The following is a 27,071-nucleotide window of genomic DNA, read 5'->3' on the forward strand; positions in this document are numbered from 1 at the left end:
AAAGTAAATTGAAGTTGTAAATGAAATTAAATTTTGAAAAAAATTCAATATTTTTAAATTATTCATTTTCTGAGATTCTAAAATATTGAATAACTATATAAATCAGGTAGATGTACCTCTAAAATTTTGCAAACCATTGAGTTTAAATATTTGCTATCAACAATACATGTGATTACAAATTTCTGTAATTTTTGTGGAGGTTTACTTTTGTATTTGGACTGTAACATGTAGGGTAAATTGTAACTACCAAGCTGGCTCTAATAGTTTAATGTATTCATGCCATTGTACACTTATATTTCTTGGGTATAATAATTTTGTGGTTGCTTGGTTTACATAACAGTCATCATTTTCTTCATTTTTTGTAAAGAAAAATTTTTTTTATTCAGGCATAATTGCTTTCAGAGTCTGCAGAAATGTATTTGTCTGCTACCTGTTTTATCACTATTTCTGTCAGATATATATTTTCGACTATTTAACCTATTTCCGTGACACATGAACATCCTTGTGTTTCCAGATCTAGGATGATGTTTCAGGGAACTGTTATCTTTATAATCTGTAATATTTTCTGATATTTTGTTCTTACATTATTCTGTCTGGGATTTAGGCTGTTCCTTATGAATGACAGTAGTTCCTGTCTTTATTATGCTACCTTTATGTTTTAGTACTCACAGATATTTTGATTGTGGTGACATATAAACTAACAGGATGGGACTTGATTCTCACAACCTTTGCTGTAGTTTTGTCTACTTTTTTAGCTACACCCTTTGTCCAGTTTTTAATGCCTGATGCTAGCCTACTCCATTATAGTTTCCACTGCTCTTTATATTATTTAAAGTACATCTTTGAGGCAATTGTTATTTCATTGGTTTATTTCAGAGTATTCAGTAAAACAAATTTAACTATTAAGAAGAATATTTCTTCTACAAATCTATTTTTTTAATACTAGTTATTTTATTATAAATTAACTGTGAAGATATATATATTAAAAGTAAGTGTGAAATGGCTAAGTAAGTAACTGTCACTTTATTAGATTTGAAGGTGTAGGACTGAAGTGCTACATGTATGTGTTTGGAATGAAAAGTTAATAGTTTGGAAGTTTCTAGTTGATAATTATATATGTTTTTATGAACATACAGAGTGATACTGTCATTTATAGTTGTATATGGTGATATCTAAAAATATTATACTCCTGTTACAGAACCAAAAGAATGAAAATGAAGTACTCTGTAAAATCTGTGGCCAGCAGGTTTACCTCATGGATAAAATTAAAGCAGAGAAGAGTGCTTTTCACAAGTCATGCTTTCGATGCAAGGAGTGTGGAAAGGCCTTAAGGTGAGTCGAACTGCTAAATTTTTCAGCATTGTTTTCTTCATCTATTCTTCTCTTTGTAAGGTTATATCTAAAGAAACATTTCTAAATGAAGAACTAACAAAAATAAAATACACTAAAACTTTAACTGTATCTGTTTTTTCTGACGATAATTATTAATTTGCAGTGTGGATACGTATTCTTCCCATGAGGGTGAGATCTACTGTAAACTCCATTTTAAGCAGCTGTTTCAACCTAAAGCCAATTTTGATCAAGATGCTGGCCTTAGTAGGTGCATTACAAATTGAATAGTACCATATGATACTAAGTAGTTTTAGCTGTTTAAATATTCAAACCTTAATTTTTTCCTAGTCATCTATGAATTGTATAATTATTTTGTGCATACTTTTTTAGAATTGGCAACAAACAGTTTGGTCTTTTGAACAACTTTCAAGAAAAATGCACGTGCATTTTCATTGTTTAATGTAAATTGAGAAATAACTGCTCAATTTATGTTAGGAAATATTATTTCCTCAATTGCAACTGTTTTCTTTGTTTATAAAAATTCATCTTTATTCATTGATAAAAGAATAAAAACAGTAACTTTTCTAATACTTCTTAGTCTAAGATTTCATGCAAGATGAGAGCAGCATTGTAATACACTTACATTAACAGATAAGCCTACAAGGTAAATCCTTATTCTGATAATATGAAAACTATTTGTTATGATTACTTATAAATCCAAATAGTTTTATAATTAAAAACTCAACACATTTTGCTTAGCAAACTCTTTTTCGTCAATTAATTTTATTACTGAGAAGTTCTAGTGTTCTGTAATGATCTTAGACATATCTTTACTGATCAGGAATTAGTAAAAAAATGTGCATGTTATAACAGCGCTTTTAGGTTTTATAATAAATATAAATATTCACATTATTGGTATAAATACTACTACAATGCATGTTTCTAGGCTACAGTATCATTGAATAAGATCTTCATAATGTAACACTAACTTGTAGTAAGAAACAAAATACTTGCATTCAAATATTATAACCTGTTACTGCCTTATTGACTTGTATCAGATTTTCTTTATTGTGCATGTGTCTGTTGATAAAAAAACAAAAACAACAAAAGAACAAGCTTATCATTGATGTAGTATAATTGAATGGCATGCACTATATATTTAGTAGATTATAATTAATGAACAATTAACACTTTGTGTTTTTGTAAAATGTTTTCTTTTCTTTTGCAAGTGCTCAGTGACAACCACGATGAAAAAGGTAGAGTAGCTTCAAAATTAATTTTTATACTTTATTTTGCTGTTTTTTTTTATGAATAATTTATGGGTTTTATATATAAGAGAAACATGAGACAGCTGGGTGCTTAGTAATACTCTGTTTACTCTAGATGTTTTCTGTTTTGATTAGTCAGTTGTTAATGTTCACTAAAGATACGTATTTCAGTAATTTTGTTTGAGGATAAGTATGTTTATGTCCAGTATATATTTAAATTATTACTTAACAAAAGTGTGTGTGTGTTTACTTATAACTGGCAAACTACTGAACCAGTTATTGCCAAATGCTTGAATCTTTTAAAGTTTTATCACATCTCTATATGAAAACTTAAATTTCTCAGATACTTTTTTGTCAGTGTATAACACATTGTTTTATGTATAATTTCAAATTTTTGTAATCCTTTACAGTTTTAAATGCACGTGAAATATTATGAGTGTTGGGTTTTGTCATATTCTTTGTTATTGTATTTGTTTCTAGAGATGTTTGGGGTTAATTTTGTGTTGAAATCCTCTTAATGACACAATATTTTCATTTGTTTTTCATAAATTTCATTTCCTGTTATCACACTTTTAACTACCCAAATATGGCAAAAATGTTATTTGATCTGAAGTGTTAGAGCAGTGTACCATTATGTAAAGTAATAATTTATGTTCATATTTGATGAGTTAATTCTAAATTCTGTTTATTATTTTTCAAAATTTAATCAAGTAGAAATTTGTAGTCTGTGAATGATGTTGACACTTAGCTAGTTGTTTATTTGTAGTTAATTCAAAATTACATTTTCATAGCAACATGTAATAGTGAGTTAACCTTTATTTAAACGTTATCAGTTCTTAATGTGCAGCAATATCATAATAATGTTTATGAAATGAATAACACAGGCCTGTAATGGGTTGTGTAAATAACCTACAAATATTCTGTTATATTTATGGTAAATTTATTGTAAGGAAACAAAGGCAAAGCATTACAGAATTTGTCACAAAAAAAGTGCACCACATGCATTTTGGAGTAAAACTTGGGGACAAAGACAAATCATAGGCTCCTCACAAAGTTTGCACCATTTGTGTCAAAGAGTTAAGACAATGGACTAAAGGTATGAAAAAATTTTTTAATTTTTGAATATCAGTGGTCTGGTGTGAGCCTAGAAACCATGGAATGGACTTTTATTTTTACTCAAGTAACATTAACGGCTAAAACACTTTACAATAAAAAAGAAATATCCTGTCTGCTATAAGACCTGTACCTTCCCGCTAGAGACTCTTTATATAATTTCATATGATTTTGAATCTGATGTCAGTAGAAATGATGAAAGGAATTATTTTCAACATGAAACATCTGGTAAACCATAACTTTTTCCACAGGGTGAACTTAATGATTTGGCGAGAGATTTTTGGGGTTTAGACTTGAAGATAACAACTTACTTTTTCCAAGATCTCATTTTACTAGTACAGAAGTAGTGAGAAATAGTTTATATCATACTACTTTTTACAAGAAAGTTCACTGGTTTAGTGCAATAATAATGTTGAATTAATATGAATGCTGGGAGGTATAGTCTGTGAACAAAGTGAGTGGCAATTGTTCAGAGGAAATCTTAAAAGGTGTTTTCTTTCAGAATGGTAACATATATGCACCTGTTTCTATTGTTCATTCAGTTTGCTTAAAGGAAATATACAAAAATCTTGAACTTCTTAATAAGGTCCATACAAAAACACATGGTTGGCTACTTTGAGGAGTCTTAAAAGTCCTTTGTATGTTGTTGAGTCAACAAACCACTTATATAAAGTTTTTATGTGTTAAAGAAACAATATCCACACAGAGTCTACCTGATATCAGGTAGAAAAACATTAAATATGAAAGTTTTATTGCTATCAAGTCCTATTACTTTCACTTCATATAAGAATGGGCTTCATGAAGGAATTTGTAAAGGTTTAGACACAGGTGGCAACTGTATCAAGTATCTATGTGGGCAACTCCTAGCTCTTTTAGAAGGAGAACATAAAGTAGGGCTTTTAGTTTGGACTCAAATTAGGAAATTGGTTGAGCTGTTTTGAAGGACAATGATGAAAGTTGAAAAAGAAGTGTGGATTATCTTTAAAGATGTTATTGACATATTTTGGGGAACAACAAGGACTTAATTAGGAAAATATTGTCAGCAGCATGCTTAATGAATTCAGACTTGGGTAAGCTTGAAAATTCATTTCTTATACTCATATGTTGAATATTTCTCTTTAAATATTCTTCTTGTCAGAGAAGAACAAGGGGAAAGGTTTTATCAAGACATCAGTGAAGGTGGAACATCACCATGATGGCTAATTATTTTAATTACAGTTTCAAAACCCATACCAGCCATCTTGAGAATACATTTTTACTTTAAGTGGGTTTCTCATCATTGTGAATTCCTTCACCTCTTTGTTATCCAGTGTTAGTTTCAGTTAGGGGTTGGAGTTTTATTCAAAGGGCATGTGAAGAAAATGTTAACTTTGCAAAAAGCACATTCGCAGCTACTGTTTGTAAATTATAATGTAAAGAAATCCTTGTACTTCAAAAACATGTTTGTATAAAGAGCTGAATGAATTTATATTTATAGAGAAGCCTGTAACAGCATACTAAAACTTATGGCAATTTTTCTTCCTATTGGATTTCATTTATTGTAGGTTTTCTTCAAGCTCTGCATATGTTTTCTCTTCACACTCTTCATAGCTATCAGACTGGACCTCACATAGTCCTGATATAATATTGTATTTCTTCTTATACAATATTGTAATTTCCAACTATAACCTTCTACTTCATAAGATATTTTTGTAAATAAAATTAGTTCTTTCTTCATGCTGGTTTATTTAAACATTACTAGTAGTCTTGCAATTTCATCCAGTGCTTTTTCTGCTAAACTTGTGACATTGTTCTCACAAATGTTTTTGGGTCAAGAAAAAAACATTGATCTGTCAGACTTAATAATTTAGACCTGAATTGAACAAAACATCCCTGTCATGTAAATTTGAACTATAGACATTTCACAGATCCTTTTGCTATAAACCAATTATTTGATCTAAATCTGTGACTGGGTAATTGGCATTCAATTTTTATAATAGATCTTAGTGTTTACAGTGAACTTCATCAATGAAAGAAACCAGTAAAACTAAATGATAACTATACTAATTGTTTCTCTATCAGCTTTAGTTTTGAAACTGGTTTTGTTGGTTAGGAGAATCATATTATTAATAAAATTGAATTTTTTTGTTTGTTTTGTTTTTTAGTGTTAATGTTGTTGAAATGCTCTCTAAGAGTGATTTGGGCCTGTCCTATAGTGTTTTCATTTTTTATGCTGTTTCAACTAAATTGTATGTGATTAATAGCTAAATTCACAAGTAATATTAAAATGTTTTGGGGTATACTTATCATAAAAACTCAGTAGTTATAAATTTGCAGGTTAGACAGTGAGCTATATTACATAGATGACAACTGTTTGGTGGTGGGGTATAATTCACTTTTGCATAAACAAGGACATGTTTACAACTTTTACTAAATATGATGATTTCACTATGCTCAAGTTAAAATCAGTCATGTACTAAGCATATGAAACATTATTCTGAAAACATTAAAATCAGTTGTTTTAGTCAATTTTTATGGTCCATTAAGAATTTATTTAAAAATTACAGATCTAAGCCTGTAACTACTGCACCTACAGTTATTTATAAATTAGGCTTAGTATGTTATAAACATCTCCATACTTCAGCTATTCAACCAACTCTAGCATTAATTATTCTATTTATCTTGGGTTTCTATGAAATGCTGATGAACTTAAACTTCTAATTTTATTTTTAGTTAAGTTTGGATTTTGGCAAAATTACATTAAAACAGTAAAACCATAAGTCATTGTTCTATATTCCAATAGGGTATTATTACTATCACAGGATATTAACTTCCTACCGCCAATATTAGTAGACCTACTGTTTGCAGTATGAAAGGCAGTATATCTTGTTTAAAAATGTTTAATTTTTGTCTTTTTAGAACTTCACATAAATTTCAGGTTTACTTATAAAAGTGGTAAATTGATATTTTGAGAACTAAGCTTAACTCAGAGATTGCACTTGTTTTGAATCCCTACAATAATCTAGGCCAATGGTTCCCAACCTTTTTTATGCCCTGCACCCCTAAAAAATTTAATATTCTCACACCCCTCACAGTAATTATTTATTTAGAATAAAGGTGAAGGTGGCGAAAACAAATGTTATCTTGCACACCCTGGAATGCTATCTCGCATCCCCAAGGGGTGTGAGCACCCTTGGTTGGGAACCACTGATCTAGGCATTAGATTGTATAGGCTTATCAAAAGGAGACAGTATGTGAAGTTCTTATTGAACAAAGAAATTAATTAAAAATATATCGATACAAATGGAAATATCACCTACTTAACAGTTCAACTTAGTGGCAACTTCATTGTAGAAGATTATTTACACCCAATAATATATATTAAAAATCTTCTTTTTTTTGCATTGAGCATTTGAGTGATCATACTCAAATCATTGGTGCTTTCAGAGAGTTTTCAACTGGCTGGTTAATGTTAATTTATTTCAAACAAATTTTCTAACAGTATTTTTGTTCTGCATAGTGCACTCCATGTGCCAGTGGCCAACAAAATCAAGGAGATATACAGATTATTATTGAATGATACTATTATAACCAAATTAGTTATTTATACAGTAAAAGTGAACTTGTTAGAATACAGGGGTTCAATAAGCTTTGGTATTGTCAATGTTTTTCATCTACTTTTCATTTATGTGTTGTTATATTTACTAATACATTAAAAACAGAGTAGCTTACTATGCATTTGTCTTTATGTTCTTCCAATTAATTGGGCTCCTGACTGTGTATAAGTAAATCTATGCTACTTGACTCAAAGGATGGATTGCAGTCCATAAGTAGCTTATCTCTGTCTTTAATGCAAAGATTTGACTATCATGGTACTTTGAGCACTTACATTTCAGTGTAAACCAATGTAAAAACCACTGTGTAGCATAATGAATCTTTTTACTTACTAGAGATTGTGTATAATTGTACTGTCGTTACTGTGGACTAAAACATGAGTAGTGTCATGTTAAAGTCCTGTTGTTTTTTTTCTCATTTGGACTGGTCCACAGAAAAATAATTAATAGGATCCATGAATATTTTAAAGTAGCAATTTGGATAATGCTTCTTTGTCTGCATTAATGAAACTGTACCTTTTTCAGTAGTATAATAATGCAGCACATGTTACAACACACCATGTTCACAAAGAGTTTGCAATGTCTAATGTCCAGTGTGTACTCATTGCCAGCTGAGAGATCTGGTCTATATCCAAATGAATCACTCTGGGACATAATGAAATGCTGTTTAGAGAACATAATAGTCAGATCCATAAATCATAAAAAACTTTTTATGATTTTTTTAGCACAAGTTTGTTTGACTGTTCATATACCAACAGTTTTTTTTAAAAAAAAGGCATTAATATGTGACCTTTCTATTTTCAAGATTTCTTGTTCTAATATTTTTATGTCAATACTGTATATATGTATATATTCATACACATCTGTTTTTTTGTACACTTATGATGTGTTATTTAACTTTTATTTTTCCTCTCAGCTGTTCATTACACAGCAGTCTACTATATTATACATTGTGGCATTTTTAATGCGATTATTTTTGGTTCTTATACTGCTTGTGCTTTATTTTATTTATGTTTATTTTAAATGGTTGCCTGAAATGTAATCTCAGAGGAGATTAAGTCTTATTTCACATTTTATAACTTTTCTTCTGTATAGCTTTATGTGTAACTTGTGTAATTTTGAATCTTATATTTGCAAATTAAGCTATGATTCAGGCATGCATGTATAATATCAATTTTTATAAGAAATGATGGAGTGATATTTGAGCTTCAACTGTGTTAAAATTAACAATAACTATATCAGTTATTTGTTTATTGAGTACAGAGTTCATGTTAACCTACTGTTGAAAAACATGAAATGCTTCTAATATAAATGGCCAGTGTTCACCCAAATTATAAATTAGTTTACTAACACAAAAAAGGTTTAAGCACAAGTTAATCAGTATTGTCTTTCTTGTAGTAGACAACATGATTTTGTGTTAAGTAGAAATTTGATATTATTTTGCATATCCTTTGTGTTCTCAACTCAGCAAGTTGTACAGTACTAATTAATAAAAGTCACTGTTATTGTCTGTCAAAGTCCTGATCAAAACAAGTTACGTACATTGAGCAGAAATAAAAATTATCCCTCTTATAAATATTGCTAATTTGTTATACTGTTCTTACTCATAAGATATGGTTTAAATGTCAAAAGTCTGTAAAATATAAGAAAATCAGTAGATCTAAAGATTGTTTTTTCAAAAAAGGTTAACTGCAAATTTTTTTTTTTTTTTACAAATTCTAGTTCATTCGTGTCCATTGTGGCTAATGTCTTTACACCTCTGATTTTTAGTCCCAGTGGACAAGTTAAAAGAAATGTTTAACTTGTTCTTACTTGTGGTGTCTAATAAGTGAAGGACAGTAATGATTAAATTTATACTCTTGCTGTTATTTTGATGATTCATGCATATAAGTATAAATGTTCTCTAGTAATATATGTGTCAGACATTGATAAAATATTATGGACCTGTAAGTGAAACATAGATGTTTTCTTTGCTAAATGCTAAGCATTTTAAAATCAACATTATTATGTACATGATGTTTTTAATTATTCTTGTCTGCACTTTAATGAAACTTTTCAGGAAAGCTAAGAAAGTTTGAAATGATCATTCGTGAAAACGTGCCACAAGAACTGCCAGCAGATGTAATCCGATGTAAGTATATTTGTACCGATTGTGTCTAATTTAATAAAATGTGTGACATTAGTGTCATAAAATGACATATCTTCACATGTTTTGTATTTTAAAATAAGCATTAGTAACGTACAAGTGTCTTGCATTAAGTAACACGAAGTTATTACATTAGGGGCATAACTATTCCCTTTGAATGTTAAACCTTTTCTACTACATGATACAGATTAAAATTATGTGCTTTACCTTGATCAAAATAAGACTTCCAGAGTTATGTTAATATAAAAACATAATTATAAATTGCAAATGATGAACTTATAATATTTCTTGTTGTAAAATTTTTTTTAAATTGAAAAATACATTGAAACTTTCAGAATGTTGGTGTAGTCAACCATTCAGGTATATTAAAATATTCTTGTGAAAATAATGAGGTTGTAGCCTGAATATTTAAGGTTTATATTTGTATTTATAATTATACAATGTTGTTATGTAGAGAAAAAGATGAATGCATTTGTTTCTGCTTCTGTTCAGTTGCTAGTGAATGTTTATTTTAATCTATAATTATCAGTTATTTCCTTATCCCTTCGTTTAAGATTTGTGTATATATTTTTGTAATTGAATTTAAAACTACAGTAAGTCAATTCAAATTTCACGACAGGCATAACAAAATCTTTTAACATTTTTTTGAATGAGGTGGTGCAGATATGTACTTTCAGAAACAGATGATCTAATTTAAAAATATAATTGTTGGATTATGTTTCAACCAAATACATTATCAAGACTTGGCTTAACCAAAGCTTGATAAAAGGTATTTGTTCAAAGTTTAGCTCAACAACAGCTTTTTCAACTTTGATAATTTCTCAGATGAATTTAATCATTCAAACAAAATACCCAGTACACAAATGATTAAAGTAAATGTTTATATATTATTTGTGTAATAGAAAGTTTAAGTGTGTTATATTAAAACAATTCTAGAGCATCAGCATATAGAATGTTATGCTCTATTTGAAAGTTATACATCTTGACAGTTGCTGTACAGCACAGTTTTTAATTGGAATTAAAAGCTCAATTTTAATACTTCTGGTCCAAAGCACACCTCCTTCCTGTTGCTTTCCATAATTCGTTTAGTGTTTAATGATGACAATTTCCCAGCACCTGTTTCAACAGTATGATTGCAGAGAAATTTATAAGCAGTGTGTGTGTGGTGACTTAACTGATGTATATCTTTCTGAAATAGTGTGAATACTTGTTTCATTCTCCGGCTGCTTAAGATATGCAATGGTTGAATGAAAGATATTACAGGAAGCATTATCTTAGTGAATCCATGCCCATTTGGCTTCATTCATATAGAAAATTAATATTTCTGCACAGTATAAAGGGTTCAAAGTATAAGTTTAAAAGTAAGCAGAATTTGCCTTGATATTTTGTGCACCCTCTCTTCTGATTTCTGACTTTCCTTTCACACAGTGTTCAGTGATGATCGTGATTTGCTTCAAAAAAATATTTTGTGACATGCCAGTTATCACTTTTGGAATTTTTTTTAACCCATTGGCTGGTAGATTTGTTACAGTTATAAAGTTACATATTTTCTTTGTGAGTGTCATGATGTACTGACATTTTTTTTTGACTAATTATCATTGTTGCCATTTTCTGCGTTGGCTTTTCTTTCCTGGATATGTCGTGGAAACAACTTGTGTATATGTCACTTTTCCAGATGAAAATTCTGTTTGATTGTTTTCCATTCCATTATTTAGATACTTGGATGGCATTTGACTCTGACCTCTGTGTTCATGAATTCATACCTATTATAAGATGCCACACTCAGCTATTCATGGCAAGAGTATGATTTGTTACAGATTTTTGTATTGGATTGTTTTCATGCCCCTAGTTTATCCATATTCTTTTGTTTTCCAATATCATTAAGTTTAAGGGATATCCCCATCTAGGAAATTCTATATCCATGACCTGAACCATATTTATGATCTGAGTATATGAATATGTTGCATGATATAGGACTGTTACATACCCTTTCCAGAAGTGATTAATATTTGGTGACATCATACTTTATATGTTATATCAAGCAGTGTCAAAATGTGATTCTAATATATTCCTTTTCACCACCATTGGCTGTGATAATAAATAATGTATAAAAACAACTTTTGAACATTAATATAGCTTTAATGATAAAACTCACAGAAATGATACTACCAGTATTAACCCTGCATTAGTCTTCTGTAAATATTTTTTCATAGTTGCTCTTCTGGGGTCGGAGAAGGCCCCAGCTTAAAAAAAAATTACCTTTAGAATATTTGAATAATAATAAACTATTATTTTTAAAACAAAAGCTAACACTTAAAATCTTTTCCTTTAATAATCAATAAATAAACATTGAGTATTACAACTTGTTTGTTTGTTTTTTACCATCTAAACTAAGTGTAATAATTTAACACAAACTAGCTGAATACTAAAGTTATCGAGAACAACAAATATGTAAACATGCTTCCATCTGTTGGTGATACACTTTACAGAATACTTCGGGTCCATGAAGACCCAAGAAGACTAATGTAAGGTTAAAACAAAGTCGTAATACAGAAAAACAAATATTGAGAATACATTTACTTAAAACCAGCTTGCCTGTATATAAAAATATGTAAGTTACAGATAAATTGATTGCAGTATCTCTGAGGCTGAATACAGTTTAATCAGTAGTTGTTGCCCCACATATTTAAAAGAACCAATTATATCAGTGTAACAGGGTGTGGTTCTCAGTCTAGTTCTGTTTATCAAATATTTTTGTATGTGCAATTCATCAGATATGTATATTTATTTTATTGCTGCTGAAGGGTGGGCATAAAGGTAAGTTTACCCTAAACATTCTGCCATTCATAAGAATCTAGTAGTAGAGGAAACATTTTGTTTTAATCTGTTTATCGTAGGATGTTTACGTCTAAGTACTTTTTAAGTCACGTACCTTTTGCCTTCAACTTTAGGTGCATGTTATTAGAAAATGTAGCCAAGAATGTTTTTAAATAATTTTAACAAAAATAATTTTCTTTGATATTATCTTAGAGTTTATATTATTGAAATATTAAAAAGAGTTCTAAGGTCGTCCTAAAGACACAAATGCTTTCTGATTGACTGATAAGATTTACACACTTCACTGTTCATTCACTCTTCACTCTTTCATATTTAATCTTTTCAAGCTTATTTTTTTTATTGTTTGTGGTTTTTGTTGAATTTCATACAAAGTTATTTGAGGGCTGCCTTTTTTACTAATCATCCATTATTTTGAAATGATAAACTAGGGATAATGCAGCTGGTCAAAATAACTCACACAAACTCTTGGGCTACTGTTTACCAATGAACAGTGGGTTTTTACCATCAAATTATTATGTTCTGTGGGTGAACGTAAAAGCAACTGTAATGCAAGGCTTCAATCCCATGACCAACAGATGGTGACTTAGTTCCCTAACCACTAGGCCCTCTTATCATTGTAAGAGTACCCAAAATAGAACATATAACATTAAAGGACCAAATAGTTAAACCAAAAGGTCCACTGACTTTAAACTGAACTCTTATAAACTCAAAGCCAGTGTTTATCATTTAAATACTTATTAATCGTTCCCTTAAATTAATTGTATTCACTACATTAGAGGTCATCCAGTAATGGCCCATCATGGCCAGGTGGGTTAAGGCATTGTGACTCATAGCATCCACTACATCAGAGGTCATCCAGTAATGGCCCAGCATGGCCAGGTGGGTTAAGGCGTGCAACTCATAATTCGAGGGTCACGGGTTTGCATCCCTGTCACACCAAACATGCTCACCTTTTTAGCCGTTGGGGCACTATAATGTGTGATGGTCAATCCTACTATTTGTTGGTAAAAGATTAACCCAAGAGTTGGCGATGGGTGGTGATGCCTTCCCTCTAGTCTTAAACTGCTAAATTAGGGACAGCTAGCGCAGATAGCCCTCGAGTAGCTTTGTGCAAAATTCAAAAAACAAATACACATCCAGTAATAAAGCTGTTGTAGCTGAAGATCACTTCTACACTGCAAAAATTTATATTTAAGTCTTTTTGTCTCACTATTTTCACCATTAAATACGAAAAGAAGATGATGCATGATCACTGTTAATTCCCTTAAACTCCTTAGTGAGATTCTCGTTAACGTTTTTTTCCAAGAGAAAATTGTTTAACCTGTCTTCCTATGATCTTTTTAATCCCAGGTATCGTCATAGTAGCCCTCCTGTCAACCTTTTCCAACAATTCAGTGCCCTTTCTGATGTAAGGAGAATTTCAGGGAATTGTTTATGATACTTTTTGAAATATTTTTGTAAACATTTGTTAAACTTTGGAGTTAAACATCTCTCTAATGAATTTACTTCCGGTTGTCGAAAATTAACTCCAAAGCTCACTTGTACAGAAATATCGTAGACTTCGGATTTGTTTCGCTGCTTGTTTGTTTGTTTGTGAATTTCACGTAAAGCTACTCGAAGGCTATCTGTGCTAGCCGTCCCTAATTTAGCAGTGTAAGACTAGAGGGAAGGCAGCTAGTCATCACCACCCACAGCCAACTCTTGGGCTATTTTTTTTTACCAACGAATAGTGGGATTGACCGTGACATTATAACGCCCCCACGGCTGAAAGGGGGGAGATGTTGGCGCGACGGGGATGCGCGCCCGCGACCCTCAGATTACGAATCGCACGTCTTAACCTACCTGGGCATGCCGGGCCCTGTTTCGCATCATAATCATTGAATAAAGCGAACATTTGTTAACTAAACCAATAGCTTGACTTGTATGTATTTTTCAGACGTGCGAGTATTTTCAATTAAAATAAATATGCTCGTTCACAAATATATCGCATCGACGAACTTTTGTGGTGGATGCTCAGCACTGCTCATCTTATTTATACAAGTTAAATTAGGCTTGCTTACTTATAACATCCGTGCCAAAGAACAAAACAAACTTGCCATTCTATTTGACGCGCTTGGTTGACGGCTGCGAACCTTTAGGTTTGTTTTGTCATTTCAATGGTTAGCGTTTTGGACGAGCTGTGGACTAGTGGATCTAGCATTTGTCACGCGTCACTACAAACAAAATCGTTTTCTGTACTTTGAGGCCATGGGTGCGTAATAATGGTGATGACCAAATCATACTATTTGTTGAGACAAGAATAACCCTTGAGTTGGCGGTTGATGCTAATGATTAGCTGCCCTCCATATAGTGGCCTAGCCTACCCTTTCATTTGGTTGGTTGGTTGATTTAGCGTTTTATGGTACAAAGCAGCTAGGCTATCTGTGCCTTCCATTTCAGAATTATAGACTTTGAATAACTTTGCACGAATATGAGAAAAACAAAGAAACGAGCAAACGTCATTTGTGGTTTCTTTTATTTTAATAATAATAACAAATAACTGAAATAGTTGATTTCTGCAACTTACTTTGCACCCCAAAAAGTTCAAATTGCAGAGTTTAATCACAACGTTAAGTAACGCACCAAACAACGTAATAACATCACTATACAAATATTTTCCATTCGGACTTATAAAGCATAAACCATTTTTCTAGAAACGGCAGGGCCCAGCATGGCCAGGTGGTTAGGGCGTTTGACTCGTAATCTGAGGGTTGCGGATTCGAATCCCTCTTCCACCAAACATGCTCACCCTTTCTGCCATGGGGACGTTATAATGTAATTGTCAATCTCGTTATTCGTTAATAAAAGAGTAGCCCAAGAGTTGGCGGTGGGTGGTGATGACTGTCACTGCTAAATTAGGGATGGTTAACACAAATATCCCCCATGTAGCTTTGTTGCAAAATTCAAGACAGCAAAATCAAACCAGAAACGTTCTCAAGCCAAATAGTGCCTACACATTTCGAAAAATTTGAGGAATGTTTGGTATAAGTATGTTTATCTGTGCAATCTAACCCTAATTATGAACTATTTGATACAAGCCCTCCTTCTTAGCCAGCTGTCAAGATCAAACGCGTCTTTCTTCAAAACGTCACCATAATTTTGAGTTATTCCATTTGTTTGGTTTGTTTTGAATTTCGCGCAAAGCCACACAAGTGCTATCTGCGCTAACTGTGCCTTATTTAGCAGTGTAAGACTAGAGGGAAAGCAGCTAGTCATCATCTCCCACTGCCAAACTTTTGGGTTACTCGTTTACTAACGAACAGTGGGATTGGCCAAAACATTATAACGCCCGCACGGCTGAAAGGGCGAGTATGTTTGGTGTGACGGGGATTCGAACCCGCGACCCTCGGATTACGAGTCGAGTGCCTTAACAACCTGGCCGTGCCGGGCCTGTTCCATTTATATGATGTTTGGATGCAGGTGTTCGACGAAATAATTAATCCTGATCCATGCGTCACGACATTCACTGGATTGGTAATGTCTCTTGAAAGAAAGAAAAAAATAACATCTATGATCAAAGACAAGACAGAATGATTAAATGTTTCAGGGGGAATGCTTTTTCACAGAGGGAAATTCCCCCCTGAATTCAACACTGACGTAAAGATGGAATTTGAAACAGAAATTTTAATCGTTTAATTTACGATTTTTACCACCTTTGAATGCTCGAGTTTCTTATGATTAAAATTTTGTTAGGTTTGATTCATCGCACTATAAATTTTTAGGTATATAGTTTTAGAGAGTTTTGTAATCATTGCTTTTATTTCTGAATACAATATTCACTTTAACGATCGCAAATTGCAACGTGGATATGGTTATAATAAAAAGTGTAGTTAAATTATTAGCCTATTAAATTTAGATTGTGAAACATCACATTTCAGTTAAAAATGTATTCATTGATTTTAAGTGATGCACATTACCAAGAAATAACAGTCATCAAACTTGAACCATAATAAGTTTTCGGCCCAGTATGGCCAGGTGGTTAGGGCGCTTGACTCGTAATCTGAGGATCGCGGGTTCGAATCCCCATCACAGCAAACATGTTCGTCCTTTCAGCCGTGTAGACGTTATTAATGACGATCAATCCCATTATTAATTCGTAAAAGAGTAGTCCAAAAGTTGGCGGTGGGTGGTGATGACTAATTGCCTTCCCTCTAGTCTTACACTGCTAAATTAGAGACGGCTAGTGCAGATGGCCCTCGTGTAGATATGCGCGAAATTTAAAACACAGTAATATTTTTAATTCGTGTATTGGGTGTCCCCTTAAAAATTCCTTGCTCCCCAGTCGCATAACGGTATGCTCCGGGCCTTGTACCGCTAGAAACCGGGTTTCGATACCCGTGGTTGGCAGAGCACAAGTAGCCCTTTGTGTAGCTTATTAATAAACAACAAGAATGAAAATTCCTGCTAGCGCACAGTGAACTGTGTGATAAAATTACATTACTGCCTGAGGTCTGTCGAGGTCGACGTTTGTACACATACACTTTTAAGTATATACTGATGTGTAATTTTATGTGCTTTAAAGAGTGGCTTCAAATACGTGCAACAAAAACCTATTTCATTATTTTTCTATTCGTATAAAAAAAATTGTGATTTGTAATATTCGTCCACGATTGTTTTAAGTATCAGTAATTTTATATTTGCTCATTAAGAGCAAGTTATTACTTCCAATGAGTGTTTATTAGGTTCTCAAATATATTAAAATACGTGTTAATTTTTAAATCTTTATGTAGAAAAAGTGACAAGAAAGGTGAGTGTTCGCATTGATTACGACATACAAGCTAATATGGGTACCATATTCTCGCTTGGTATCGTTAATCGGCTTACTTCACAAGTTCTGATGTTTGGAAAATTATTTTAATGTGACTTTTATGTGTTTTGCTTTGAAATGGTAAGAAAACAAAAACAATAGCTATGTTGTTAGTACTCGTGTTACATTACTTCCCCGTAATTAGGTTTAGGTTCATCTGCTATGATATCGTACAAGTTACGATAGGCAATACACGTTCACAGGACAAATTTACGCATGATTAATTGCTTGGGACAATTGAGAACTTTTTTTCAGCGTAATGTAATTTATTCACTCAGAACATCTAGGCATATCGTGACTCACAGATGTTTTATGGTGACATAGAACGTTACAGTACGTTGTGACACAGGAATAAGCCGGATGGCATTCACCGATTTGCATTGTCAGTGGCGAGGTAACGTTGCCAAAATTGGGTACAGATCCCGTTACATCGGTCTGTGGTGTGAGTGACTCACACAGTATAAAACGTTGCTTTGATGATATAACCTCAGAGTTAGGCGTTGTTTGTGTACCGAGACTCAGATGGAAATCGTGAGGATATCAACCTACCGTCGTTGGGGTATTGTATACTCTCTCTCTTCTCCGTGTGGCTTCTGTGTATCTTAGATTTAATGCACGTAAAGATGTAAAGAAAACATTGTACTACAGTGGAAAATATTTAATTGGTTAAAAGTTACTGTTGAACATACATTTCGAGCAGCATTAAAACATGTTATTGTGTTATTAATGGCCCAGAATGGCCAAGCGTGTTAAGGCGTGCGACTCGTAATCTGAGGGTCGCGGGTTCGCATCCCCGTCGCGCCAAACATGCTCGCCCTTTCAGCCGTGGGGGCGTTATAATGTGACGGTCAATCCTACTATTCGTTGGTAAAAGAATAGCCCAAGAGTTGGCGGTGGGTGGTGATGACTAGCTGCCTTCCCTCTAGTCTTACACTACTAAATTAGTGACGGCTAGCACAAATCGCCCTCAAGTAGCTTTGTGCGAAATTCTAAAACAAACAAACAAAACGTGTTGTTAATTCTTTCATTCCTCTTTAAACTGACCCTTATTTCCTTCCACAAACGTACTTGTTTAAGAGAAACGGTATCAAAAGTTTGTCGCTTGTTACAGTTTTCTGGCGTACGAATAAAATCAAGTTTGTTTGTTTTTTATACTTGTACATTATTATTCGTCACTTAGCAATGTCAAATATACATTTAAGTTTTTTTTAACCCCCTCACTAGGTGGCTCAGCGATAAGCATGAGGGCTTATAACGCCAACATTTGGGGTTTGATCTCTGCAATGTGCATAGTTCAAATAGCACATTTTGCAGTTTTTCTCTTAACTGACAAACGTACAGTTTTTTTTTATGAAAAATGCTGTGGGTTTATTAGTGAAATATTTGTGAGACAGTTTTCTTTTACTTTTGATAATGGCTGCCAAAACGATTACAGGCTTATCGATTATTAGATAAGCAAGAAGAATCAATTGAGGGCCTTCCTTGCTGACTCGATTCAAATAGGACTGCCTTTTTGAACATGTTGAATCACTTTGTATGATGGTAACATTTCTACCGTAGTTTTTTTTAGCATTGTACGAATGTAATTCTCATATATTATACTGATATTTTTTACTCATTTTCAGTGTAAATGTAAGTTGCGAACCATAAGTTAAAAAACAAAAAGAACAACAAGCGAACTGTGAAATGGATTAAAGAAATATTCGTAAATAAATCAAATATAAGTGAAAATTTGTAGTATGTATGCGATTAACCCAAGATTGGGACCCGGCATGACCAGGTGGTTAAGGCACACGACTCTTAATTTGAGGGTCACGTGTTCGAATCCCAGTCACACCAAACATACTCGCCCTTTCAGCCATATGGGCGTTATAATGTGACAATCCCATATTCGTTGGTAAAAGAGTAGCCCAAAAGTTGGCGGTGAGTGGTGATGACTAGCTGCCTTCCCTCTAGTCTTACACTGCTAAATTAGGGACGGTTAGCACAGATAGCCCTCGTGTAGCTTTGCGCGAAATTCAAATCAAACCCAAGATTGGTTATAGCTTTGGTTTTTCGCGTGGAGCAAAAGTTAATCTAATAAAGAGCTGTAAGAATACAGTAGAAAATTACGTCCAATAATTGTATAGAAGCCACTACTAATTTGATTTGGAAGATAACAGCGAGAAAGTCGGGTTAATTTTGTCAACTTAAACTAAATAAAGCGTTATAGAGCCGTAATATTAATATGAATATTTAAACAATGCGCGAAGATGAAGTAAGTTCGTAACTTCACTATAAATACCTTTTATAATTTGAAGGAGATAGGCATGGTCGAGAAATAGGCGTACCTAGAGTTAATAGTTCGCATTTCGTTACCGAAATGGCTCGGCTGGTTAGGGCACTCAACTCGTAATTTGAAGGTCGCGTGATCGAATCTCCTTAAAATCAAACATGCTGTCCCTTAAGCCGTGGGGGCGTTATTAGTGACGGTCAATCTCACTATTCGTTGGTAACTAGTCCAAGAGCTGACGGTGGGTGGTCATAACTAGCTGCCACCCCTCTAGTCTTATACTGCTAAATTAGGGACGACTGGCGCAGACATCCCTCGTGTAGCTATGCGCGAAATTTAAAGACAAACAAGCAAACAATCATTAACGAAAAACAAGGAGGAAGAGGTCTAAGTGAACCTGACTCTCCCTGATCATTAAGACCAAAAACCCGATAAAGAAAGAAACGAAGCGAAACACAAATGCACCTCCCACTTTAGGGTCGTGGAGGAGCTATGAAAATGACGGTTAAAGTCTGTTGTTAAATTAAAGTTGCCCAAGAGTTTGAGGAGGCGCTGTTGACTGTTCAGTCTGTCACTTCAAATTTAAGGACGACTAGCATAAATAATCTTTGCTTGTTTGCTACGCTGATAACAGAAGCACTCAAACCAATTTGATAATGTGAAATAATTCTTGATGACGAGAAATCCACTTGAAATAAATATGCATCTCAGAACGGCTGGTATGGGTATTAACATTTTTATTCATAAAGAGAGAACAAAGCTTCGACCTTCCTAGGTCATCTTCAGATTAAGTAAGAGAAAATTTGAATGAGACTGTTGACGGACACATTTCTTAGGGACGAGAGTATAAACGGATAAGGGATTGTAGGGGGCGTTGCAGGTGGATGTTAGGTTATTAATTAGTATATGTGTAAAGGTGTTCATTTATATTGGTTTAATTTTGGTTTTAGTTGTTGTATAAGTAGGGCTTCTTTGATTTTGCGTTTGTTTATGTTTGTTTCTCTACTTAGTATCTGGTTGTTTTATATGGTTATGATGTGTTTATTTGATTTGCAACGTGTGAAGGTTGTTTTTTTTGTTCTTTGAATTTGGTTTCCATTTTTTCTTGTTTCTTCAATATAGAAATCGTGGCAGTTGATGCATTGTACTTTATAAATTATGTTGGTGTTGTGTTTGTCAATGTAGTTTTTACATTGTATGGACTTTAGTTTTGTATCTGGTTTTTGAATAAATTTGGTGTTTACTGGAATGTTGTGTTTTGTTATAAGTTTTTTTTCTTCCAAATGTTGGTTATTTTTTGCTGATGTCGGTAACATATGGTACGCAGCAGTATAAGGTGTTGTTGTTTCTTGGGATTTATTGTTGTTTATTTGTTGTTGGTCTAGGTGTGTGTGTGTATAATGTTTTCACGGTTTTTTGAAGAAATTTGTTGATATTGATGAAGTGTTGTTTTATTTTGTTGATTTCATCGTTAATTTTATCAGGTGAATATAATTTTATGACTGTGTTTATTTGGTTTTTTAATATATTAAGTTTTTAGTTTGTTTCATGTACTGAATCCCAGGGAATGTATAATCCATTATGGGTGATTTTTCTGTGGATTTCTGTTTTGAATTGTGTATAAGGTCTAGTGATCTTGAGGTTAAGAAATGCTATTTGGTTAGTTTTATCCTGTTCACAGATGAACTTAATGTTGGGATGTATCGAGTTAACGTGATTGAAAAAACTAAGTGTGTGTTCTGTAGAAGTGGATCCAGCAATTGTATTATCAACATATCTGTACCAGTGGGGGATGTAAAGCTGAATTGATCGCTTGTGATTCAATCTCTCATAAAAATGTTTGTTAGAACTGGTGACAGGGAATTCCCCATACTTAGGCCATTTATTTGTAGGTAGGTTTGGTTATTGAACATAAAGTTAGTTTTGGCGGTAGTGAATTCTATAAAGGTTGATAATTGGTTGCTGAGGATGTTTATCAATGGGTTGGGGTCTTGGATATGAAGTTCTAAAGCTGTCTTGCAGGCTTCAGTTGTTGGGACGTCTGTAAGAGGGACATGACATCGAAACTGACCATTAAAGCTTTATGACTTAGTTGATTGAGAATTTATTTAAAGTTGAAAGAGTCTTTGAAAAAGGAGCCGACTGATGTTATATATTTACAAAATGTTCACACTATATATTTATCGAGGTTGTAGTTAAATGGTTTGTAGGTCGATGTTATGGGTCGTAGTGGGTAATCAGTTTTGTGTGGTTTGGGGTGCCGTATAGTTGTGGTATGCGTGAGTTGGTCTTTCGTAGGTAAGAATAAATGTTTTCTGATATTGTATTTTTTTTTATTATTATTTGTAGTATTCTTTTGTTTCACTGGTTTTCATAAAATTAACGATGAAATCAACAAAATAAAACAACACTTCATCAACATCAACAAATTTCCTTAAAAACCGTGGAAAAAATTTTACGCACACACCTAGACTAACAACGAACAAACGACAGTAAATCCAATGATACAAGAAACAACAAAACCTTATACTGCTGCATACTATATATTCCTGACATCAGCGAAAAAATAACCAACATTTGAAAAAAAACTTAAAACACAACATTCCAGTAAACACCAAATTTATTTAAAAACCAGGTACAAAACTAAAGTCCATATTTTTAAAAATTATATCGACAAACACAACACCAACATAATTTATAAAATACAATGTAACAACTGCCACAACTTCTATATTGGAGAAAGAAGCAGAAAAATGAAACTAGAATCAAATAACACAAAAATACACCTTCGCACGTTTTAAACGCTGCAAATCAAATAAACACAACATAACCATTGAAAACACTTAGATATTAAGTGGGAAACAAACATAAACAAACACAAAATCAAAGAAGCCCTACTTATACAACTACTAAAACCAAAATTAAACCAATATAAAGGAACGCCTCTAAACCGATACTAATTAATAACCTATCATCCTCCTGCAACGCCCCCTACAATCCCTTATCCGTTTATACTTTCGTTCTTAAGAATTGTGTCCGTCAACAGTCTCATTCAAATTTTCTCTTTCTTAGTCTGAAGATGACCTAGGAAGGTCGAAGCTTTGTTCTCTCCTTATCAATAAAAATGTTAATATCCATACCAGCCGTTCTGAGATACATGATCATGTGACATGTCCAATCAACATGTAACACGTATGTACACATATTTAAGTTGAATGAAGTACTAAGCATTAATATCAACCTTCCTGTGTTTATTCAAGCGGATAATCTATGGGACATAAATCAACAAACCCCTCAATTACCGCCGTGAAAGTAAAAAAGCTAAGACAGAAGTAGAAAATAGATAGACCTTTATGTGTTGGTTACAGTCCTTTCGGCCTAAACATTAGTTTTGTACTTGACTTCAGTTTTCCCGATACTTTATGATTCCACCAAAAGGTGAAGCGAATCAGTGATGACGAGAAACCCACTTGTTGAGAAATTTATATGCAAAACCGTACACTTTACATGAAGAGCGAACAACGTTCGACACGATGACCGAAGAAGGTCGAAACGTTGTTCGCTCTTCTATGTATCTTTACTTTACTAAACTATGTTCTGTGTAAGAAACGTTTATTTAAAACACAATATATAAACCTCCGTGACACTTACAGGAAATGGACGTGCGCACTGTATGCTTATTTCTTAATAACTTTCATTGTTATATTATTTTCAGAAATGGGAAGCTTTCAACTATGGCGTTTTGTGGGAGACGAAACCAGGATAGCTGATGTTCTCCAGGGGTCGCTATTTCAATATATATATATTTCATTGTTTGTTAAATTTAAAGATTCTAGGAACTGGTTGTAATGCGTGGAAACTAAAACAAGCTTACATAAAGCCGCCGTTTGTTCTTATTTTGTTCTTTCGTGTTTTGTGTCATATCTAACTGCGGCCATGCAGTAATTCAATTAAACAGCCTGTTAAATTAGTTTAAAAAAGAATCTGTACTCACTGTAGCATGCTTTTGGCTATTATGTAGCATATTTGTATTACTTCTAGCATAAACATGAGAAAACTTCATGAAATGTTCAGTACTGAGTTACCGTTTTACTTTTAATATGAAAACTGTGTGTGTGTATTGGCATCAAACCGGGACGATAAATGACATTCTTATTAAGTGTAGATTATTTTATCAAATTATTGTTGCATTATTTCGCACTTTGATGTTTAGGGTAACGATCTGGTAAAATATTGAGTGTCGTAAAAACTCAAATTTTAAATAAATCTCTAAGTGTAAATAATGTTATAAAAATAATTAATTATATTTTTGTTTTTTCACAGTCCAATTAATTTGTCCATTGTGGCTAAAATCACAGGTTTTTAAAAATAAGATTTTGGATCTACATTTTGTCACACTCCAGAAGGTTTAGCTTCAGTTTCCAAACTTCTCAGTTAGGCTAAACGATGAAAGGCAGAAGACTATGAAATGCAATATAAAGATTTTAAATAATTATGTAAACGTATAAAACATCGTTACAAAACTAATCATATTTTTTCTAAGCCTTATTTACAGTTTATCGGCTTTTAATGTTTGTTTCCGAAAGTACCTTACGATGTTCAATCACATTTCAGAAATTTCAGTTCTATTTTATCTCGCATGACTGTTATTTCTACATGGAAAACGTTTTTAGCTCCTATCTGAATTGTGCCCACTGATAAAAGGTATCATTACCACAGACGTACTTTTATACATGTTTTGTTAGCATTTCCTCACATTCATGTTTGAAATTCTTTGTCAAATATAGGAAGCACTGCTAGAAGTTGCATGACGGTGTATTGGCAAAATAATACGTTTTTGTATGTGATATTGCATATACTGTCATATTTGTGTATTGTTGTTGCGAAAAACTGCTCTCTGACTGGGCTGTCTGTTTCATTGTCCATCTTTAAGTGTACAGTGGGCCCGGCATGGCCAGATGGGTTAAGGCATTCGACTCGTAATCTGAGGGTCGCGGGTTCGAATTCCCGTCGCACCAAACATGCTGGCCCTTTCAGCCGTGGGGGCATTATAATATGTCAGTCAGTCCCACTATTCGTTGGTAAAAGAGTAGCCCAAGAGTTGGCGGTGGGTGGTGATGACTAGCTGCCTTCCCTTTAATCTGATACTGCCAAATTAGGGACGGCGCGCAGTTAGCCCTTGAGTAGCTTTGCGCGAAATTAAAAACAAACAAACAAAAAAAAGCAAGTCGTTCCGTTATTTCCAAAAAAGAAAAAATCCCACTTCACACTTTCGGGTCTTTGATACAACAGTGATATTCAAACTTCACTGTCTATTTGCAGTAAGTTGTAGAATAAGTGACTGAAGGTGACTTCAAGCTAATGTGTAACAACACTACCAGTGATGTTGTTCCGATAAGTTCATGATTACGGAACGGAAGCGGTAGCAGTAGTAACATGGTGTATAGATCCCACTTTCATCTGCTGAAATAAGCATAAATTGGGTGGGCCACAAACAAAGGATGTTTGAGCATTATTCTTTTAATTCACCAACTCAAAATTACGAATAGCGATCATGAATCTTTATGCGAATATCCAATACAAATATACAAACCAACTATATTCAATACTGTGTTGGGCCACACTAACTTGGAATGGACCACTATGATGTAACAGGTTTTCACAGAAATATGATTCAAGATAAAGGATCACCTCCGACGTCTTTAAGAACATTCGAAAAAGTAAAATGTTGAAGTTCAGTAGTTGTACCTAATACAGACTACAATCTGTATCATTTTCAGTGATGTGGAATTAATAAAAGAACTTCGTATAAGGAAATTGTTACCAATAGTTTTTGAAACCGCTTAAACTCCTTTGAGCGAAGATACACCACACCGATCGATGTGTTTACTTTTTTTGCGACTGTCTCATTTCAACGAAGCTTACCATCAAATATGTTCGTTTACTAACATCGTTTCGCGTATAATCCACACCCTGTTAGCGTAGATTGTTTGTTTGTTTTGGAATTTCGCACAAAGCTACTCGAGGGCTATCTGTGCTAGCCGTCCCTAATTTAGCAGTGTAAGACTAGAGGGAAGGCAGCTAGTCATCACCACCCACCGCCAACTCTTGGGCGGGCTACTCTTTTACCAACGAATAGTGGGATTGACCGTCACATTATACACCCCCACGGCTGGGAGGGCGAGCATGTTTAGCGCGACGGGGGCGCGAACCCGCGACCCTCGGATTACGAGTCGCCCGCCTTACGCGCTAGGCCATGCCGGGCCTCGTTAGCGTAGACTACCTTGAAATATGTTCATTAAGTACACTTTCGTCGAATTCACACGTATCAACTTAGTTAATCCTGAAATATGTTCATTTGGAACATTTTTGTAAACTGGCCTGAAACATTCTTTATGAACATTTTGCTTTACGTCGGAGTGTGATATATATATATATAAGCTATTAAGATTTGTAATGCATATTTATTAATATAGGCGTCAGGGTGAAATATGTTAAATTTAAACATAAATTAGTGTATAGATTGTTTGTTATTTATATATTTTATAGTTTGTTGTTAAACCCAAAGCAACATCACATCTGTGCTTTGAATCTTAGACCGACTTTTAGCGTTATACGCCCTCAGTCTTATTGCTAACCAACCAGGAAGTATATTCTGTAATAAAAAATTAAAATGTTACAAGATGTGGACAGAGTGCAAACACTACATGTACCTTAGTCACTTGCTTTCTATAAATGTGGGTAGAGATCCCTGATTTTGTTAAGTATTAAAGGTTCATTCAGTTGAGATTTATTGAAGTATTTCCAATCTCATAGTCTCTGCATTCTTTCAAATTTCTTTATTTTGTATTTCACGCAAAGCTGCACACGAGGACTATCTGCGCTTTCTCACTATTGTGTGCAAGTTATTGATTTAGCTACTGTGATGTTTTTGAGTCGTTCCTAAACATACATCTTCAACGTACTTTTAAATTTCATTTGGTTTTTGATTTGTAAGTTATATAACACAACTCAAACTATAACTTAATTGCAAAGTGAATGCTACTGAAGGCTATTAAATAGATGGGAACATATAAACTGCCACAAAACGAATATACGAAACAATTTAAAAATATTAAAAAATTATTAGAGGATATATGGCTAAAGTGATGTCTTTGTCTTCCTGAATGGAAAATAGGTGATTCACCTGATCATATCACTTTTCGCCCTGATCCCGGAGGCCATAATTTGTGGTCACCGCACTACTGCGTGTGCAAACGTATATTTCCCAAGAGTGCATGTAGCGCGTGACTGTTCTATAGCCACTGGACCATAATACCCTCAGTTGTTGGGCTTGCATCGTTCTGCAACACTGGCTGTTGGCTGTTATTGTTGAACTATTAGCATATTTTTTGCTGTTGTCTTCCTGTTTTGTTTCACAATGAGATTCAAAGTGTATGGCGGGCCTGACCATGCGTAGGTGACCTTCCTAACACTGTTGTTGTACTACTTTCAGTCTGTCATATTAGAGACGGTTTTGTTTTAACACGTGTTAGCTTGAGCGATCACAGCCAAAAATATTTTTACCGCCCTCTTTCTTTACAAAATTATTTTGGATTATTCGTAGAGTACATTGCAATTTAGCATACTAGAGGTAATTAATTTATATGCGTGTATGTCTTAT

The 27,071-nt window shown here is 33.6% G+C and overlaps 1 pseudogene across 1 annotated transcript in view; it reads left to right on the forward strand.

Moving 5' to 3' along the window:
* Positions 1-27,071, forward strand: part of LOC143240927 (uncharacterized) — a 169,920-nt pseudogene that overhangs the window by 112,425 nt on the left and 30,424 nt on the right. Inside the window, exons 11-14 of the transcript XR_013022056.1 lie at positions 1,199-1,332; positions 1,496-1,596; positions 2,562-2,588; positions 9,366-9,437. The product of XR_013022056.1 is annotated as an uncharacterized LOC143240927 (transcript). The remainder of the gene's footprint in view (positions 1-1,198; positions 1,333-1,495; positions 1,597-2,561; positions 2,589-9,365; positions 9,438-27,071) is intronic.

Source organism: Tachypleus tridentatus, chromosome 2 (assembly GCF_004210375.1).
Source record: "Tachypleus tridentatus isolate NWPU-2018 chromosome 2, ASM421037v1, whole genome shotgun sequence".
Classification (NCBI taxonomy): domain Eukaryota; kingdom Metazoa; phylum Arthropoda; class Merostomata; order Xiphosura; family Limulidae; genus Tachypleus; species Tachypleus tridentatus.